We start from the raw sequence: 22,196 nt of genomic DNA on the forward strand, positions 1-22,196 counted from the left end.
GAAGGAAGGAAGGAAGGAAGGAAGGAAGGAAGGAAGGAAGGAAGGAAAGGAAAGGAAAGGAGGTAGGGACGGAAGTGGAGAGGAAGATGAAAGAAAGTTCTGCTTTTCACTAACTGGTTGATTATGGGGAAAAAACTTAACCAGCCTGGGTGTCATTTTTTTTTTTTAGTTGTAATGTATAAATCACTGTTTTGTACAATTTTAATTTTTGCAACCATAAATTTAATTAAGTCTGAGGTCAAAGTCCAAAATACTAAACAAACGCTTGGCTCTTCAGTCCTCTGCTCTCTAACCCCAAAAGAACATAGTACCAATATCCCTGGAATAAGAAAATAATTATATTTAATGACAGCTTACCACATGTCAGACATTCTACTAGGATAGTCACATACACTATCATTTTTCTGGCAAACAAGCTAGGAGTATGGACAGGGAACAGTATGGCGTGTTGGTTTAAAGGCTAGGATGCAAAGTCTGTCTGTAGGGGTTGAAATGTCAAGGCTAACACTTGTTTATATCATTTGGACAAGTTACTTAATTTATCTGTGCCTCAGTTTCTGTATCTGTAAGACAGAAATAATATTACTTTCTTTATGGGCTTAATGATGTAGGCTTTAAATAAGATAACGTATTCAAGCACATAATAAGCTCTTAAGACACATCAACCATTCTCACTATCTCCAATTTATCTATTAGGAAAGTGGGGCTCAGAGAATTTAAGTAATAATCTAAATTACATGGCAATCAAAAGAAATAGCTAAAAATCAGTCTATCTACAGTCCCTAAGTCACACTCCTATGTGCTGCATTATGCAGAGGTCAAGGGCAGGCTGCCCCCAAATATGCCACTTTGGCATATTGTTTTAGATAAAAGTTAATTAAGAAACAGCCTGTGCAAGAAGGTCACTGAGACCCTTCTCTGTCCTCATGGAAGCAGGAAATAAATTTCTCATGTGAAAAGTACCCTCTCTGTGCCAGGAGGCAAAGAGGCATCCTCATCATCAAAGAGAAGAAATTTGGAGCCAAGAATGCTGCATACAAACCCCTTATTACTTTTTACTAATACACTACCTCAGCCCAATTCTGTTTAGAATTCCTTACTAAGTAAATCTTCCAAAAGTAAATTTTCTTTGCCCTGCCAATTCCTCACAGATTTATTGCCTCCTGGTCTTAAAAGTATTAAAACTACCCTCCTTGGTCATTTCTTTTTTTTTTTTTTTTATAAAGTTTACTTATTTATTTATTTTAAGAGAGAGACAGCTACAATGAGCAGGGGAGGGGCAGAGAGAGAGGGAGAGAGAGAATCCCAAGCAGGCTCTGTGCTGTCAGCACAGAGCCCGACATGGGGCTTGATCTCATGAGCCTCTCACTAACCATGAGATCATGACCTGAGCTACAATCCAGAGTAGGACACTTAACCGATTGACCACCCAGGCACCCTTGTCTTGGTCATTTCTTTAGGACTCAATTTCTTTTTCTTTTTTTTTAATTTTTTTTAACGTTTATTTATTTTTTTTGAGACAGAGAGAGACAGAGCATGAACAGGGGAGGAGCAGAGAGAGAGGGAGACACAGAATCCAAAATAGGCTCCAGGCTCCGAGCCGTCAGCACAGAGCCCGACGCGGGGCTCAAACTCACGGACCGTGAGATCATGACCTGAGCCGAAGTCGGACGCTTAACCAACCAAGCCACCCAGGCGCCCCACTCAATTTCATTATTGAGCCTCCATGTGCACATAATAAAACTGTTTTTTACTCCTGTTAATCTTTCTCATGTTAATTCAATTCTTTGTCCAGCTGGAAGAACCTTGGACTAAGGAAAATTTCTTCCTCTCCTTCAACTAAATGATTTCTTAGATCCTAACCTGGAGAATATTTGTGATCCTGTGATATAAGCATCAAAAGTTAAGTCATCACACTGCTGGTTCTTAATAACCTTAAAATACAAAATGTAACTTCTTTGGTAGTCCTACTAGCATTTTTTAAATCATTGTTATGTACATATGAAAATAAAAACCTGTTTTTAAAGTTGATTTATTTGTTTTTTTGGGGGGGGAGGGGGAGGAGGGAGCAGAGAAAGGACAGAAAGAATCCCAAGCAGCTCCACACTGTCCACTCAAACTCATGAACCATGAAATCATGACCTGAGTCAAAGTCAAGAGTTGGATGCTTAACTCACTGAGCCATCCAGGTGCCCCCAAAATAAAAACCTTTTAAAAGTAACACTATACTACTCTATTGTTGTGCAGCTTGCTTACTTGTGTCTTAAGCACCTTTTCATGTCAGAACTTACAGCACTACTTCTTTTCTTTTTTCTTAACTGATTCATATTCTTAAATCATATCATGCCCCATAATAATTTTTAATTATTCTTGGTCATTAGATTTTCTTCCAGATTTGGGGTGGGGTTGTTTTGTTTTGTCTGTTACTAAAATCATCCTGAAATAAATACTCATTTACAAAAATCCTTGTGCACTGGCACAACTATAGTTATAAAAATTTCTAACATTGACTTCTGTTAAGTTTCTCATGATCCACATAAGAGTGAAAACATATGGTATCTGTCTTTCTCTGTATGACTTATTTCACTTAGCATAACACTCTCCAGTTCCATCCGTGTTGTTACAAAAGGCCATATTTCATTCTTTCTCATTGCCAAGCAGTATTCCATTGTATATATAAACCACAACTTTTTTATCCATTCATCAGTTGATGGACATTTAGGCTCTTTCTATAATTTGGCTATTGTTGAAAGTGCTGCTATAAATCTTGGGGTACCCCTATGCATTAGCACTCCTATCCCTTGGGGAAATTCCTAACAGAAGACCATGGGGGAGGGGAAGGAGAAAAAAAAAGTTACAGAGAGGGAAGGAGGCAAACCATAAGAGACTCTTAAAAACTGAGAATAAACTGAGGGTTGATGGGGATGGGAGAGAGGGGAAAGTGGGTGATGGGCACTGAGGAGGGCGCCTGTTGGGATGAGCACTTGGTGTTGTATGGAAACCAATTTGACAATAAATTTCGTATTAAATAAATAAATAAATAAATAAATAAATAAATAAATAAAACAAAAGAATTTCTAACATTGATATCATGACATCACTATGTCAGAAGGTGTGTGCATTTTATATTGTGTTAGAAACTGCCAAATTGCCCTTCATAAAGTTATACCAATTCACATGTTCACCAACAGTGCATGAGTATCTATTCCCTGTCTCTCTTGATGCATTTTTTTAAAAAAAAACAACATAATTTAAGAAAATTCTAACCAGGGGTACCTGGGTGGCTCAGTCTGTTAAGAATCCAACTCTTGATTTCAGCTCAGGTCATGATTTCATGGGTTTGTGAGTCTGAGACCCATATCAGGCTCTGTGCAGACAGTGCGGAGATTGCTTGGGATTCTCTCTCTCCCCCTTTCCCTCTGTTCCCCCCTACCCGCTTATGCATGCTCTTTCTCTCTCAAAATAAATAAATAAACTTTAAAAATTTTTTTAAAAAGACAGTTCAAACCATATCTGCAAGTACATTATACTGATTGGTTTCTTATTATTTATTTGTACTGTACATTTAAAGAGATATGAGGTAGCTTATAATATTAACATACATATAAATGAGACTGTTCAACTTAAAATACAAATATTTATCCACACCAATAAAAAGAAGGCCAAATATATCAGAAAGTTTGGAAGGATTTAATACTGAATGCCTGGAACTATTCTAGACAACAGCAACATGACAGAGAATAAAACAGACAAGTCCCTGTTTTGCTTATATTTTCATAGAATAAACACAAATAAATTAAAATATAAAATAGGATTTCAGCTAGTAAGAAAGGCTATCATTAAATAAAACAGTATAACAGTGGGTAGGTTTACTTTAACACAGATCAATTTTAAACAGACAGATCAGAGGACTACACTTCTATACCATAAGATGATTCTAGTGAAAGCAATCAGGTTTTTAATTACCAACTGGAAGAAAAACTATTCCATTCCCAAATGGAGAGATGAGCTGCTTGGCAGACCCATGTCTTTGGTAAAAGGGGAAACAGGCAGAGGGATGTAGTTGGCTTACGGTAAATCAATCATTACACGTAAAAAAAATGTTCACACCTCCAGATGATGTTTGTCCTGTCATTTTCCACAATTGATGAGAATCACTGATGCCTAATCATTTACCATATGCTGTGAGGAGACAGAGGGAATTAAATCTCATATCCAACAAAGGTCAATAGAAAGTCAAAAGAGTAGAAAACAATCAGATATACTTTACTTCCATAACTGGCTAATACAAAGAATTCCCCCATCTTTCAATGAAATTGTTTTCCAGCTTCTCAGAAGACCTCCACGTTTTCATTCCAAAGTAAAGATACGAAAGTTAAGTATGATTTCCTGAAAGTCAGTGATGAGTCAAGACAACCAGGGTATTTATGAGTCTCTTATACTGTCATACTTGAAACTGTAGAATGTTAAGCAGACTATTCATTCACTGGAGAAATACTCCCAGTCATCCCAGGTTTGTTTACAACAACAGACAAAGAAGAGACATCGCTCATAGATCAGCATGTCATAAAACAGAGACAGCTCACTGCCAAGGGCAAATTTAGAACTCTGAAGAAAAGACTCTGTGCCCACAGAGCACCCAGACACAGAAATTCAAGTGACATGATAAGGGTGTCAAAGTTATAACTGCCATCTATAGTACAAGAAAGCTTATAAAAAGAAATTTAATTCCACTGTTGTAATTAGAAATTAATGGAAAAATCTCAGCAAAACCTTCAGAGTGAACTACAGCTCAGGGGGATCCACCTGAAATAGTTTACCAAATTAATGATCAATTGTCACAGGACCTATGAAAGCAACAACAGACAAGATTTTTAAATTATGTATGCACAATTCCGTGATGATAAATTTAAAAATGTCAATGAGACATACACCTTTCTGGGAAAACAGTTACAAAATCCAGCTCAAATAGAAGTAGAACACCTAAAAAAAAACTAAAGGCCATAGGGGGGAAAAATGGAATTATGAAAAGAATTACAAAATGTCTCAAAAGAAAGTTTAATCAGTAACTTCTTTCATGTTCCCAAGGAAAAGATAATTGGTATATACATCATTAAAGAAAGAAGCTAGGAAAAAGCGACTTTGGATGGAAGAATCTTAAGAGAATTTACTGATGGTCTGATCAAACTCCCTCAGCAGAATCAGTGTGAAGGAATGCCTTTCCCTAGAACTTTGTTGCCAGCAATATTGACTTTTTCCTGGTTCCTTCTTGATTCCTTTCTAATCAGAAAGGACATTAACCGAAGGAGTGGTGGGAGGAGAAGTTTTTGAGGTTATGTTTCTTCAGAGACTTGGGCCTTGCTCTTTGATGTTCCAGGATGTATACTAACAGTATCAAGTCCCTGATTCTAACTTTGAAGAGCCTTATTTACCTAAATGTTACCTGTGGGAAGAATTTGGGAAATAACTTTCTAAAGCAATTAGTTTGGTACAACTCAAAGAACAAAGGAACAACAGCAAAGACATTATGCAAATGTGTGGCTTTTCAAAACTACACTGCCTGGAAAAAAGCATGGTCAGATGCCTCACAGAGAGTGGCTTAAAAAGTTTGAACGTGTCCTGCTATTCTACATTCACTTACATTCTGTGTTAATATTAAACTTCACTTTGATTAATATTATACATTTGAGCCATAAAACTAACCTTAAAGGAAATTCACTTATGAATACAGATATGAATATTTCTAAATGAGATACAAGCATATTGAATTCAACAGTACATCTACCATGACCAACTCTGTTTTAATTCAGGAATCCAAATCATAGGAAATCTTTTTTAACAGCAATATGTTCAAATAAGAGAACACTTTTCATAACCTCAATAGACTCCACAAAGATACGTGATAATATTCAGTACTAAATTTTGAGACATATTTTAAGAAATGAACAAGTCACCACTATATCTCTTAAAGTCAGACCAAAATCATTTTAGTGATCAAAATACTGAATTTCCTAACATTATTTAACATTTTTCTAAATGTTCTAACAAATACACAAAGATGTGAAACAGGAAGAAAAATACAGCAGTTAGAAAGGAGGAAAACAATATTCTCATTGGTATAATTCTGTATTGAGAAAACTCCAAATAATCTACCATAATATTTTATAGTTAATAATGGCTTTAAGTAGTGTAGCCTCTTATAAGAAAAAAATAATAAAAGCAAATAATTTAAATTAGCTTCTATGAAATATAATAAAAAATTCCTTTCAGATAGCAAGCAAAATTTAGGTAGGATCTTCATGAAAGACCTATAAAATTTTAAGATTTGAGTAATTCATAAACCATTTCATTATTATAAATCAGAAAATTGATATATTTAGGAGATCACATTCTTTCAAACTCATATAGAGATTTAATGCTATTGCCTATAAGATTTAGATGGACTGTTTTCGAAGTTAGCATAGTGATTCTCAAGTTTACATATAGGAATTAACTGGTCAATAGTTAATATATCTTTGACAAAGAAAAATAATGGAGGAAAATTTGTTATGCTAAACATAAAAGTGAATTAAAAATCTACAATAATAAGATAGTGTGATAGTGGCATGAAAATTTACAGACATAAAGAAAACCACAGATACCCTGAAATAGACCTCCATATACAAAAGAATTTAATATGTGATATAAAGGATCATGGATACCAATAATAAAGGAGTAAATTATTCAATAGATGATATGAAATAATTATTTTTTAAAGAGTCAGACTTATACTTCCTAGCATACTTCAATACAAATCTCAGATGATTCTAATTAAAGAAAAAAAGTGTATCAAAAAAATAAAGATATTATTATAGAACTGATTCAGAAATAGCAAGAACTTAAAAAATAGTAAATAGCTCAGAAAAGTGTTACAGCAAATTCTCGGCGCCCAGGAAGAGACAAGCAACACACACTCGAGGAAACAGAAAACACTGTTTATTGGCGGAGCAGCGAGCCTTGGCACTGGCCTTATTTAATGCCTGGATAGCTTCTGGGTACTTGGAAACTTTCTATTGGCCGCATGGTGGCGGGGCGGGGGAATATTGGTTGTGCTGCGCAGGCAGTTGGCTGATGCAAGAGGCAAGCAAGACTATAGAAGCCAAAGGCATGCAACGGAGGTATGTGGCCTTGGACATCTGGCTGGCCGTTTTTTTATATATGCTTTTGCTGGCTTTGCTTCTCAAAGGAATAGAAATATATTTATGTGTATGTGTCTTTAACAGCATGCGTGTCAAAAAATTGAAAATGAATTAGAAAGCAAAATAAAATTTGGAAAAATGTGTCACACATAGTAACTTTTATGTGATTTAGAGACATCAAACTAATGTCATTCCAACAGGGCTTTTCATGTATAGGGAGAAGAGCAAAAGGGACACCTGGGTGGCTTGGTCAGTTAACCGTCCTACTTCAGTTCAGGTCATGATCTCATGGTTTGTGGGTTCAAGCGCTACATTGGGCTCTCTGCTCTGTCTCCCTCTCTCTGCCCCTCACCCCCCTCTCTCTCAAAAATAAATACACATTAAAAACCAAAAAGGAAGAAGAGCAAAAACACAAGTCGGTTTTCTGCCATTATGCTTAGAAGCATAAGAAACAGCCCAGAAATCAGAAATTCATGTTCATTAGGCTCAACTGTCTGACTCCTGATGTGGCCAGTTTCACATTTACCTACCTTCCATATGCCAATCTTTTTTCAGAAAAACACCTAAAGAGGCAACAAATAACCAAAATGAAGGGAATTTAAAAATGCAAATGGAAGAATTTCTATTTTTGTTAATGATATTAATTATTTTGGTTATTCTGCTTCCAGATTAAGTAAGAAAAGCAAAACAATGTGGTGACTCATCAGAGAGAGAGAGAGAGAGAGAGAGAGAGAGACAGAGAGAGAGACAGAGGTGATAGACTTTGAATTTCCAATGCAATTAATGAAAAATACATTGAGAGGAAGGAAAAATAATTCTTCCTCTACCCTTCTAGATTCTTGGCTGACACCCCTCTGTATTACAAGAGAGATTAACATGAGAAAAACAAACAGAAGTTTAATATCATATGTATCTCCTATATATATCAGAAATACGCAGGAAAACTGAGTAACTCCCCAAAATGGCCAAAGCTACCACCTTACATACCATTTCCAGCTAAAGACAAAAGAAGATGTGTGTGGGAGGGAAACCAATTGTGGGAGGTTATCAGGCAAAGCAGAGTAAATAAAGGTCAGGTTGTTTGCAGATTTAAGCCAGTTGCCTGCTCCACTGATGAGGGTAGATTTAGCCATCCTCCTCCTTCTGATACAGAGAGAGAGACACCCTTACAAATGGAGATTTAAATGTCTCTTACAAAAGGTTAACTTCTACTCGGTTTTCAGAGCTTCTACCCTGTGTCTGCTGTTTCTTAAAAATAACCCTCTCACGATAATCCTTATGCCAAAGAAACATTTTGGAGTGGCAAATTCTGCTCCCTTTCCATATTAAGGATAGATGACTAACAGCAAGAGATCACTTAATGCTACATATAATTTTTAGGAGTTGAGTTTCCCAAATTCTATTCCCACCTCCCACGATGTCATCTCTCAGGTCATATAAGCACTACCTCCAAGTAAGACACATTCCTTACCATCCTTTTCTCTCCTTTCTTTCACCAATGTATCATCCCCTGCCTCTTGTTCACTCAAGTCCTTGCTCATAACTGGCTATCTTACGTAATAAACTAAATTCCCCCAAAGCGCAAATAGACACAATAGGGCCACGTACCCTATTTTAGAGGATAAAACATGACTGTGCCTTTGCTACCTGTATAGGCTGAAAATGTGGTCACCAAAAACAATTTCAATAAATAAACATCCTTTTAAACATATGTGTGTAGATGTGTGTGTGCGTGGACAGTTGCATTTTTGTTTTGCACAGAAGCGCAACGTGCAAAATAATTCTCTTTGGGGATAACGCATGCCACAGTCATGGGCAACTTTAAATTTCTGTGGTTAAATGAAATTTCAAAAATTCTGTCCAAGTTTGATGTAAAGGGCTTACTGATCTAGGTCCTTTGAGAAGTAAAACTTTTCAAAAATACAAAGCAGGAAATTGTGATCACTAAGCAGAGTTACCACTGTGATGTTCCCTGTGTATGGCTTATTCAGAGCCCTACAAAAAAGAACACAAGGTAAGCTGGGGGCTTCTGAAGCTCCAGCCCCATGCTTCTTCAAGGCTGCAATCCTGTGAGCTATTCTTGCAATGGCGTTTGATGTAAAATAGTGAAAACATCAGATTATCCTAAGAATACCATTTTAAAAGGAGGAATTTCTGGGATTGCTTTTTTTCTGCTGTGACCCAGAAAGACCCACCAATCCATGGGCAAGCAAATTGCGAGTGTGACAGGACCAGCACAAATTGCTCAGTTATAATGAAGGACCTGGAGCCACCTGTTCCACAGCAGGGATAAATCACAGTCCCTGTTTCTATAAGGCAGGGATCTGCTAGGGAAGGGAAACTGAATATGGGGAAGATTCTAGAGCCAATTTGCTATTCCAGTACTCTTGGGTTCCTTTTTTTTTTTACTAAAGAACAGGGAAAGAATTCTTTTCTACCACTAATTACTCATAACTACCCATAAAAAAATGTGTCCATAAATACCATTTTTGAAATATAGATGTTCTGATCAAAGGTCTGGCCTACATTAGCTCAATTAATTTACACATGTGTTCTCTCCTAGAGCTGTGGGCAACATAACGTCTTCATCATCACCTCTGAAAGTTTTCCAATTTAATCTCACTCAATTACAATCACTGCCTTGGGTTATTCATTCTAATGTAGTTTGCATTCTGTCCACAATGCTCCCAGTCACCTGGTCTCCACTCACCCATAATATGCTGGTTTCATTACTCCAACAGCCATCTCCTGGACTTTTCTTTAATAGTCACAGCAAACAAAGTGAAAACTGAGTATTGCTTTCTGTCCGCCCTTGGGATGTGACCGCCGAATGCTGCTTCACATCTCTGGGAGGCAACCAAGCTGCTTGAACTGATTTTTCTAGTCAGCCCTTTGCCCCATGTGGTCTATTTTGATTCTATCAGCTTATGCCGAGGACAGAGGATACATGCCCTTGAGTGAACACCCAATGCCAATTTGAGTCCATTTTCTTCCCTTGTTTTAGCCAAGCGTGGCTCCTGTCTCAGACTCTCATTGCCTTTCCTTCTGCCACCACAGCTGGTTGCTGTCCTAGAGTTTTATCTCCCCCACTGACTAAAGTACAGGATTGATTTCTGCACTGGGAGGAAAGAATTTAATTGGTGAATAACAGTCACTTTTATTCCCTTGCATTCAGCGAATTTACAAGCTATCTCAGTATTTCAAAAAATAGGGCCTTCAGGCAGGAGTAGCATTGGAATCTGAGCATCAGCCATCTATCTACCTCAAGCACTCAGAGCCCAGTGAAGTTCAGTTGTTACTTAGAAAACCTTAATAGGCACCATGGGACCCTAACACAATCTCTCTTTCACACACAGAAGCAGTCTGCCAACTTTCTAAAGAACAAAGACCCAGTACAGCAGCTCAGCTCTCCACTTTCCTTTCAAGCTCCGTTCCTGTTCATCTAATTTTTGTGGGATCCCAAATTAAATTACTTAAGGCATATTCCCCACTAAAATTACAACTAAACTAATGCCATAGAAAAGAGAAATATTTGTCGGTCTTTCTCAGAAATATAGGAATTGATTTAAGTATCAATACTTCTTTTTAAAAGAATATATTGGGGCCCATTGTATCCCAAGATTCAAATAGCAAGCACAGCCCCTACACTAAGGGGAACAGAGGGAGCCCCTAAAGGCTGTGCCTTCCTGCATGAAAATCCACAAGTTATCACCAGGTCATTCGATATGTCGGCTTAGCCACAGGGCCACCTCAGTTCTGTGCTAGAGAACCAAACAATATCAAACTGCCCTGCATGCTGGTATTGAAAAAAGCCAGCTGTGAATACTAACATACAAAAATAAATACAATGCCATAGGACATGGATCCACTGAATGAAGTAACAGAAGGATTTATTTTGTTCCTTTGATATAGGACGGAGAAAACTCACACTGAAAATCACATAGGAGAGAAGGTGAGTAGTATGAATGTGACATAAACTGAATGGGAATCTTGGAACCTGTGAATGGGAATCAAGGATGAATTAATATCTTTATAAACCTAACGGTCTCATTCCTACCCCTCACTTCCACTCTCACCCCCATTCGTATGTAATTTACAAATAATACTAAATTATACATTTGGTATAAAAATTATCCAGAGATGGATTTCCCCCCATAATGACAACTTATATTACTTCTTGAAATTTCAGTTAATAAATTTTCTCTAATATATTCTTCTGCTGGTGTGCTAGGCATCTGCTAAAAATGCCAACAGGCTATTTGTTATTTCCACATCAACAGAAATAATAATTAAGAGTATGTGTGGGGCGCCTGGGTGGCGCAGTCGGTTAAGCGTCCGACTACGGCCAGGTCACGATCTCGCGGTCCCTGAGTTTGAGCCCCGCGTCGGGCTCTGGGCTGATGGCTCAGAGCCTGGAGCCTGTTTCCGATTCTGTGTCTCCCTCTCTCTCTGCCCCTCGCCCGTTCATGCTCTGTCTCTCTCTGTCCCAAAAATAAATAAACGTTCAAAAAAAAAATTGTATAAAGAGTATGTGAAGATAAGAACGAAGTCACGCAGAGGTGGTAATTTTTATTGTGGTGGCACTCACGTTGTTGTTGTTGTTGTTGTTGTTGTTGTTGTTGTTTTGAGATGTTGTTAAGGATGAAACAGTAAGATAAAATTTTTGGAAGACACCAAGGCTACTCTTAAAAGACAGAAAAGAGACTTTTATAAATAACTAATAATTAATCAACTATGAACGGTTAGGTACAGCCCCCCCCCACCCCAAGAATGTGCACTTTGGCATGTAGATTATTTTGAGCTGAAGGCACTTGAGACCCTGCAGGCTCAAGAGAAACTTTTGTCCCTCCTTTAACCACACACAAGAATCTAAATTGAGGGTCTTTCTCAGAATGAGGGTTTTTAGCAGAGATAAACTTTATCTGGGTGACCCATCTATACGACAGGGCAAACATCTAATTACCAAATACTGCTCTTCTTATTGCCTAGTTGAGTGCATTCCTTTCCTCTTAAATCCCAGACCCCTACCCCATCTCCTTAATTCAGAATGACATATACACCTCATTTTGCCTGTCATTGGAATTTCCATGTTTATGTTGATTCCCCATATGTACACCTATTAAATTCTATTTTCTGCTGTTAAGTTACCTCATGTTAATGTGACTCCTAGTCCAGTTAGAAGGACCTTTGAGGGGACAGGAATTATTGCTTCTCAATAACTATAATTTAGAACTGTGCTATATGAGCCAGGCAACATGTTACAGGAAAACAGAAACTAGATTCTTCCTTTATTTGGGGAAGGAGGAAAGGTATTAGGGAAAGCTTGGGAAAAAGAAAGCATTTGAACCAGGTCTTTGGTGTTGAGTGGGATTTTGACAATTGAGTGGTTAGAGTAGGAGGACAGGGCCAGGATTAAATTCTAGTAGGATTAGTAAAGCAGAAAATGGAGAAAGCAGGCAGCATACAGGCTGTATCTGTATCTGTTTGCTATCAATGTTATTAAGGCAACTACTGAATTCTTTTTTTCTGATTTTCTTATAACATAAACTTCTGATCAATAATTTATTCTTCAAAAAGGACCTTTTCACTATAGATTAGCCAGTAGAAAATAAAGATTACATTTTTCTAATGAAGATGACAAAACCGAACCAAAACAAACAAAGAAACAAAACCATTAATAGCATTGAGCCACTTCAAATATCCTGAGACAAGTTTAAGCCTTTGTCAACTTACAATGGAACTTCCTTTTAAAATTTTGCCAGAGTGGGGCACCTGGGTGGTTCAGTTGGTTGAACTTCAGTCTTTGGCTCAGGTCATGATCACACAGTTCATGGGTTTGAGCCCCATGTTGGGCTCTGTGCTGACAGTTCAGAGCCTGGAGTCTGCTTCCCTCTCTCTGCTCCTTTCCTGCTCATACTCACTCTATCTCTCTCTCAAAAATAAAGAAACATTAAAAAAAATTTAAATAAAATACAATTTTGCCAGAGTACAAATAATTGTATCTGTTAAGCAGAAGACACAACAAGAACTAACATTCTAAATTTTATGACATAATTCTGACCAACAGAAATGACAGAATAGTAGAAAAAGAGAAGACTTGTTATGAAGATATAGTTTGGGGCCTGCCAATTAAAAATATGTACTTATGGGCAAACATTCTACATCTCTGTTTTACCATATGTATAATGAAATAAAAATGATCTATGTAGGGGAGGAAAAATAATTTTTCCTCTACCCTTCAAGTTTCTTCACCGAGATGCACCCCCCCCCCAATAATATAAGATACATTAACAGGAGAAAAACAAACAGAAGTTTAATAACACATGCACCTCCAGTATACATGAGAGATACCCTGGAAAACTTAGTAACTACCCAAAATGGCCCAAATTACCACCTTAAATTCCATCTTCAGCTAAAGACAAAAGAATATGTTGGGGTGGTAGGGGCCAGTTATGGGAGATTATCAAGAAAAGCACAGTAAACAAGGGTAAGGTTGCTATGGAGATTTAAGTCCTTGTCTTCTTCATTTTAGCAGTTGCTAGAGATTTGGAGTCATCCTTCACTTCCTGGTACAGAGAGCAATTTCCCCTATATGTATAAACGTCTCTTATGAAAGGGTAACTTCTACTGTTTTCAGTTTTTCCTGTCTGCTGTTCCCTAAAAATAATCAGCCTAAAATAACTCACGTGCCAAAAAGAAATATTTTGAGGTAGATTCTGCACACCTTCATCTACTTTTCAACGGTGTGCATTGGGCAACTTCTGGTTCAAAGTACATATCTCATATATTGTTGGCATTATTATTATTGAATATATAAAGTCACTAAGCCACCTAAAGTTCATAATAAACACCTAAAGTTAGTCCAGACTTCAGAAAAACAATTCAAACCATTCAGAGAAAAGATGCATATGTCTTTACAGCCATAGATTCTGAACAGAAATAAACATTTAGAGAAATAGAATACAGCAAAAAATAAATAAATAAATTCTAACTTTACAATCTTGACTCAATTTGGTCCATATGCCCATGCTATTTTCTTTTGCTGAATTTTCCTTTTTACTTATTCAAATTATATTATTTAACATATCAGGCAGGAATTGCTTCCGTATGGCTAATCTAATCTTTGCTTTCTTCCCGCATGGAGCTGTTATTTTCCTTTATTCATTTTTGCATTGTCTCTCTTTCCTCTTTTTTTTTTTCTTTTCCTGTCTTATTATTAGAAACCAGTGGTTTGCTGAAACATTGGAGAAAGCACAGAATGCTGGTAACTAATACTGCACCCTGCTCCTGAAAGATACCCCCTTACAGATGTCACTGAGCCACACAAACATGGATAAGGGTAAGAAAAGTGCATCACAAATACCTCATTTGAGTTTCTCCACTCCAAGTAAAGCTAACACTAAGACCTATATGTCATGAAGCTACATCAGCAGCAGTTTCAACTCCCTGAGGACAAGGACCAAAATATCCATTATTGAAGTAAGAAGTCTATTTCCATTTTGCACTTCAGCTCTCTATTTCTGTATAAAAAATACATTAAGAATCATGCAAGTATATACTCTGCTTTTCATTCAGATAATTTTGCATGAATTATCTCAGGGCAAAAATATAATAAGTTAAATCCAAATGCATAAAAAAAACCTGCAGTGAATAATAAAATGGCACTTAAAGTATAGACTTAAGCTGTCAACATATCCCTCGGTAGTTTACTTTACTATCAACCTAGTAAAGTATATATTAAAAAAAGTGGTACACTATTTTGCCCTTAAAGGTTAGATTATGACATATACTAAAAGCATGACTGGAGGCGCCTGGGTGGCTCAGTCGGTTAAGCAGCCGACTTCAGCTCAGTTCATGATCTCACGGTCCGTGAGTTCGAGCCCCGCGTCGGGCTCTGTGCTGACAGCTCAGAGCCTGGAGCCCGTTTCAGATTCTGTGTCTCCCTCTCTCTCTGACCCTCCCCTGCTCATGCTCTGTCTCTCTCTGTCTCAAAAATAAACGTTAAAAAAAATTAAAAAAATAAAAGCATGACTGTTCTCGAAGCATAAAGTTGCATGCCAACGTATGTATTCTCTGCCTTCAGTTCTATAAAATGTATATTTAGAGTTGTTATCAGAAATACCAACTGATTGCAATATTCGTAACAATAAAAGAATCATTTCTAAAATAAGGCCCATATCATGGAAACACTAATTTTAGTATTTCCTAAAATTAATGTGGGAGGAAGGGTGTTTCTGTGTGTGTATCTTTAAAGGGTATTACCATGAAAGAGAAAACGTATATACCAAAGTAACAATAAGAAAATGTCTGTATTCAAAAAGAGGTAAAGGTAAAGTAAAAAGGCTCTGTTCTTAGAAAATCATTGACCTCCTTACCTTTCCCACATATGCTCTGATTAGCTCAATAGCAATCTTTATCTAATCCGAAGTCTTCAACCTTGAAAAAGCACTCATCTCTATGCAAAGCAATTAGGGAAAAAGTGTTCCCTGCACAAAGTAGTTTCTCAATAATGATGCTTTGGCCATCCAGAACAACATGGATAGGAGACAGGCATTAATGAGTCAGGTCTGCTGGAAATAGCACACATTTTAGAAATCAAAGGCTTTGCTAGAAAGGGCATAATTCCATCTCTGAAGGTCACAGAGTCCTTCACATTCACTTCATTTCTGGATATTGTATGCTGAAATTACAATCATCCTCCTAAGCCTGGTTTGCATCTGCTGAACCAGGTCAGCAAAAGGAATCCAACTTTAACACAACTGAAATTCTAATTATTTGTACATGGTCATTATTTCTGGGGAAATTATTGCAGGGGCACATATCTGTCTAAATATGTCCATTGAATTTTTATTTTCTGCTCTTTTGCTCTCAAGCATATTGCCAATGCTGGAACAACTTACCAAGGAAAACGAAAAAAAATTCTAAATCCTTCAAAAAAAAAAAATAGTAAAGCCGGAATACTAGTCTGAAATAGACCTACACTCCCAAACCAAGCATTAGTACTACAATTTATGTTAAATTTTATAATCTTATACAATAGTTTAAGTTGAAAGTTCAAGACATGCACTGTAGTTTCTTCCAAAAATGGCCACGATAAGATTTCTGGTCCCATATGCTTTTCCAGAACTTTGCCACTCTCTCACCAAGAGGTGTGGTCTATTTCCCCTCCCTTTGAAATTGAGCAGGACTCTACCACTGCCTTGACAAAGAGAATATACGAAGAGGTGTTGTGTGACTTCTGAGAGTAGGTAAAAAAAAAAAAAAAAAAAGAGAAGGCAATTCAGCCTTTGCTGGTTTCCCTCTCTTTCTCTGGGTATGAGCCTTGGGAGCCTTCTGCCAATTTGTAAGAAGTCCTGCTACCCTAAAGCCACCAAGTTGGCAAGATCACATAGAGTGACAAGAGACAGAGATGCCCAGAGAAACCTTCAAATAATTCCAGTCTCTAGTCTTCAAATCTTCCAGCTGGGTCCTACACATTATGGAGCAGAGACAAACCAGCCCACCATGCATTGAAAATATTTCTGACCCACAGAATCGCTGAAAATAATAAATGATGTTTTGTGTTACTAAAGTTTTACGAAGTTTTATTATACCATTATAATAATTAGAACACTTCCATAAAAGAAATAAAGAGCAGGGGTGCCTGGATGACTCAGTTAGCGTCCCACTCCACTCAAGTCATGATCTTGTGGTTCGTGGGTTTGAGCCCGTGTCAGGCTTCATGCTAACAGCTCAGAGTCTACAGCCTGCTTTGGATTCTGTGTCTCCCCCTCTCTCTGCCCCTCCCTCGCTCGCTCTCTGTCTCCCTCTTTCTCTCAAAAACAAATAAACATTTAAAAAAATTAATAAGAAAATGTATTAATTATTGAAAAAGAAATATAGAGCAAACTTGGGGCAAGTGTTCCATTTACTGCATCTGACTCTTGCCTTCATTTTTACTGCCTTTGAAGAATAGTGTAAACTTTCCAAATCAGTATTCAATTCCTTAATGAAATGGAACTGCATGTCCTATCAAATATACAAATATGAATGATATAATGCCCATTAAATACTTTGAACCTTCATTAAGATCAAAGTATATGTAAAATCTTCCCAAAGGAGACTGAAAGATCTGCCATTTGCCCACATTTTCTGGGACAACACCCATCACACCTCTTCCCATACATATACACACTACCTTTGATATGGCCAACAGATAAAACAAAAGACAAGATAGATACATGTCTCTCTTATTCTTCATTCTTACATCCAAATGTAGGAGCCAAAGGTAGGCTGCCTCTAAATGGGCCACTGTGACATATTGATTATTTCAAATAAAAGTTACTTAAGAGACAGTCTAGGCAAGAAAGACACTCAGGCCCTTCTCTGTACCCCTGGAAACAGGAAATAAAACTCTCATGTGAAAGGTACCCTCCCTGAAGCAAGAAATAAAGAGACATCTTTATCATCAGAGATGGGAAATTTAGAGCTGAGAAGGCTGTATAAACAACCTTTATTTACTTCTTACCAATTTATGCCACAACCCAAATTCTGTTTAAAATTCCTTACTAATTGCAGCTGCCAAAGTTAAGTTTTCTTTGTCTTGTCAAGTCCTCACAGATGTATTGTCTCTTTGTCTAAAAAGTACAAAAACTTCCAGCCTTGGTCATTTCTTTAGGATTTAATTTCATTATTGAGCCCCTGTGCACATGTAATAAAACTTTGGTTCTCTGTTAATCTCTCCCTCTGGAAGATGCTGAGGGTAAAGAAAAAGCTTTCCCTGCCTTCACAACATTCCAGCTTCTTGTCCCTGAGAGTAAAGTCCAAGCAAGAGAAATTAGTAACTTGAGGGGACTGTCAGAAGAAATTGATAACCTTCAATGACAAATCTCTAAACAGAGAGAAGTAACAGTTTAATGAAAGATTTGCTCATTACCTAACTTTCAATTAAAAAATGAAGGTTGACACCAAAGTTTTGCAACTCTTACATATTTGCAATCATCATCATAGTGACAGATTTTTTTTAAGGATGTATTAAGCACAGACACTTCCTCAAAATATTTCAGGGAATAAGAAAAATGATAGTTTTAATTTCTCTGAAACTAATGTTTTATTAATCTTGTAAGTCTGAAAAACTGTTCATCTGAAAACAATCTCATTTATAATAGCATTAAAAAAGAACAAAATACTTAGGAATAAATTTGACCAAGGAGGTAAAAGATCTATCCACTGAAAATTATAAGATCAGTGAAAGAAGTTGAAGAAGAAGCAAATAAATAGAAAGATATGCTATGCTCTAAATTAGAAAAATTCATGTTGTTAAAATGTACACACTATATAAAGTGATCTACAGATTTAATTCAATTCCTATCAAAATTCTAAAGTCATTTTTCACAGAGATAAAAAAAATCCTAAAATTTGTAAGAATCACAAAAGACCCTGAAGAGCCAAAGCAATTGTGAGAAGAGCAAAGCTGTAGGCATCACACTTCCTGACTTCAAACAATATTACAAACTACCGTAATCAAAACAGTATGGTAGCAGCATAGGGGTACACACACAGACCAACAGAACAGAATCAGAACCTAGAAATAAATCCACACATACATGGTTAATTAATTTATGACAAATGAGCCAAGAATATTCAGTAGGGAAAGGATAGTCTTTTTAATAAATGGTGTTAGAAAAACTGGACTGCCACATGCAAAAGAGTGAAACTGGACTGCTATCTTACATGATACATAAAAATCAATTCAAAATGGATTACAGGCTTGAATGCAAGACCTAAAAGTGTAAAACTCCTATACGGAAGCATAGAGATAAGTTTCTCAGACATTGGTCTGGCAATGATTTTTTTGGGTTTGACATCAAAAGCAAAAGCAACCAAACCAAAAATAAACAAGTAAGACTATATAAATCTTAAAAGCTTCTGCTCCGCAAAGGAAACCATCAACAAAATGAAAAGGCAACTTATGGCATGGGAAATGGACAAAATATACACAAACCACACATTCAGTAAGAGGTTAGTACCCAAAATATATAAGGAACCCATACAACTGAACAGCAAAAAAGCAAATAACCAAATTAATAAATGGACAGAGGACCTGAATAGATTATATCTTCCAAAGAAGACATACAAATAGCCAATAGCTGCTCAACATCACTAATCAGGGAAACACAAATCAAAATCACCATGAGGTTATCCTAAACCACTATGTTAGGATTGGTATGAAAAAGATGAGAGAGAACAAATGTTGGCAAGGATGTGGAGAAAAGGAATACCTGACACACTGTTGGTGGGACTATAAACAAGTATAGTCACTATAGAAAATATGATGGAGGTTCCTCAAAAAATTAAAAACAGAATTGCCCTATGATCCAGCAATCCCACTTCTGATATATATCCAAAGAGAACAAAACTGTTATCTTGAAGAGCTATCTGTATTCCCATGTACACTGCAGTATTTTTCACAACAGTCAAGGTGTGGAAACCATCTAAGTGTTCGTCAATGGATGAGTGGATCAAGAAAAAAATATATATATATATATGTGATAAAAATGTGATATATATATATATATTTGTGAAAATATATATAATCAAACAATATGATAGCAGCATAGGGGTACACACATAGACCAATAGAACAGAATCAGAACCTAGAAATAAATCCACACATACATGGTTAATTAATTTATGACAAATGAGCCAAGAATATTCAGTAGGGAAAGGATAGTCTTTTTAATAAATGGTGTTAGAAAAACTGGATTGCCACATGCAAAAGAGTGAAACTGGACATTTTTGTGAAATCACACACACATATATATATTATATATGTATGTCATATATATATATATATACACAAAGATACATATAATGGGATATTATTTAGCCTTAAAAAGAAGGAAATCATGGTATTTGTGACAATATTGATGAAAATGGAGAGCATTATGCTAAGTGAAATAAGGCAAACAAAGAAAGATGAATACTGCATGGTATCACTCATAAGTGAAATTTTTAAACAAAAAGTCAAATTCATAGAAACAAAGTGGAAAAGTAATTGCTAAGGGCTGGAGGAGGTTGGTAGAATGGTACAAACTTTCAATTATAAGATGTATAAGGTTTGAGTATCTAATGTGTGACTATAGTTGATAATATTATATTGTATAATTGAAATTTGCTAAGAGAGTAGAACCTAAATATTCTCACACACACAAACTCACACAGACTCACCCTATGGCACATAAACAAGTCCCCAGAACATGTGCTGAGGCATCCCCAGGGCCAGCGGTACCAGAGAGCTCTGCGTGAATATGAAGAGTGTCAGAAGCAGGGTGTGGAATGTGTGTCTGCCTGCCTCCTTCACAAAAGGAGACCGAGGAAAGACCAGAGGGACAGCTCCAGGCCACCTCGCCTGAGAGAAGCCTTCTGGGAACCTGCATCCAGCAATGACAATGCAACTGTGAGTGACAGTGATGACAGCATGACAGACCTCAAACCACCGGAATTGTTCACCAGAAAGGACCTGGGAGGGACTGAGCATGGTTACAGCACCAATGACTTTTTGACAGAAGAGGAGGACAAGAAGCCATGACACCCAACAGAGAAAGGCCCTGGGGACAGAGAAGAGATGGAAATGGACTAGGAACTGGTCCTCAAGCATGGGAAGAGATAGTTGGGTTCACTGAAAAAGTTCAAAAGTCATCACCATACACCTAAGAGCTTCAGCTCTTTTAAACAGTCATGTTAATAAACGGCTGCTGGAGAAAAACAAAAATTAAATTAATTAATTAGTTAATTTTTATAATGTATATTTATATCAAATCACCACATTGTACATATTGAATATCTTACTACTTTTCAATTATAAATCAAAAACTGAGAAGTTATTTAAAGAAAAACAATAAACTATCTTATGGTTATTCTGCAAATATTATAGAGCAACTAAAATGTGCAGTGGGAAATTCTAGGTATTTTGGGGTATGAGGAATCTTTCAGAGAAGTATAGTACAGGAGATAAGGTCTTCCCATAAATAACATAGAAAATGATGAAATAAAGAAAAACAGATAGGGTTTTTCAGATATTAGAGAGATTGCTTCCATATGTAGGAGAACAGTCATGAAAGGTCTCATCAATGGATAGCAAACTGAATATTTGGGGAAGAAAATTCCGTGAAGAAAAATTAACATGTATAAAAGCTCAGAATTTGGAAAACATCATTGAGATCAAGAGTGGATAAAATGGAAATGGGATTGGAAAGGTAAAATAGGATTAATATTAAGGGGCAATATTAAGGTGGGAGATTGGAGTCTTTGACTGATAGGAAAAGTTTGAATTGATTATTTAAGAAACAGAAAACAATTGAAGATTTCTGAACAAGGGAATGACATAATATGGGTTGTACTTCAAGAACAGTGATGCCTTTTGCTTATATGGCACTTTATCATTAAAAAGCATCCCAATGTATTTTATCTCATGTTTGTATCACAAACCTCTGTGAGGCATGTAGAGATTATTATCAAATAATCCACCCCAAATCATAGTGTTATTTGGTGGCATAAGCCAGACTCAGAGCCAAGCTGTTACTAAGGTACAGCAGCAGGCTCTCTACTAAAATGCAAAGTGAGCTAGTTGGTGGTGTATAAAGACGAACTGACAAGTCAGGGAGGCTGTGAAATAAACCCTGTGAAAGATGATCAAAGTGGGGACAAGATGAGACTTGTCTCCGTGATACAGGAAGCAAAATTATCCAGGTAGAAGAATTTAAACGGCATTCTTCACTGAAAAGCAGCAATTGTAAAACCGTTGAATTTTGTTTCATATGTACTGCCTTCAGTAAATCATCCTATGACTCTCCAGTTTATAAAAAGAGACTTTTATGAAGCTCTTAGTAACTAAATTACCAGCATAGAAAATTAAATGGAAAATATACACATTCCTTCCTACAAAATAAAATCTTAACAAATTCTTATTTCAGGAAGTTTATTTTAACACTGGATTATGAAAATATCATGCTCTGACACTTACAGTGGAATGATATC

General features: G+C 36.7%; 1 pseudogene; it reads left to right on the plus strand.

Annotated features, from left to right (window-relative positions):
• Positions 1-20,904, plus strand: part of LOC121041864 (surfeit locus protein 2-like) — a 32,387-nt pseudogene extending 11,483 nt beyond the window's left edge.
• The last annotated feature ends 1,292 nt before the right edge of the window (positions 20,905-22,196 follow it).

Source organism: Herpailurus yagouaroundi, unplaced genomic scaffold (assembly GCF_014898765.1).
Source record: "Herpailurus yagouaroundi ecotype Mexico unplaced genomic scaffold, PumYag 29, whole genome shotgun sequence".
In the NCBI taxonomy this organism is placed as follows: domain Eukaryota; kingdom Metazoa; phylum Chordata; class Mammalia; order Carnivora; family Felidae; genus Herpailurus; species Herpailurus yagouaroundi.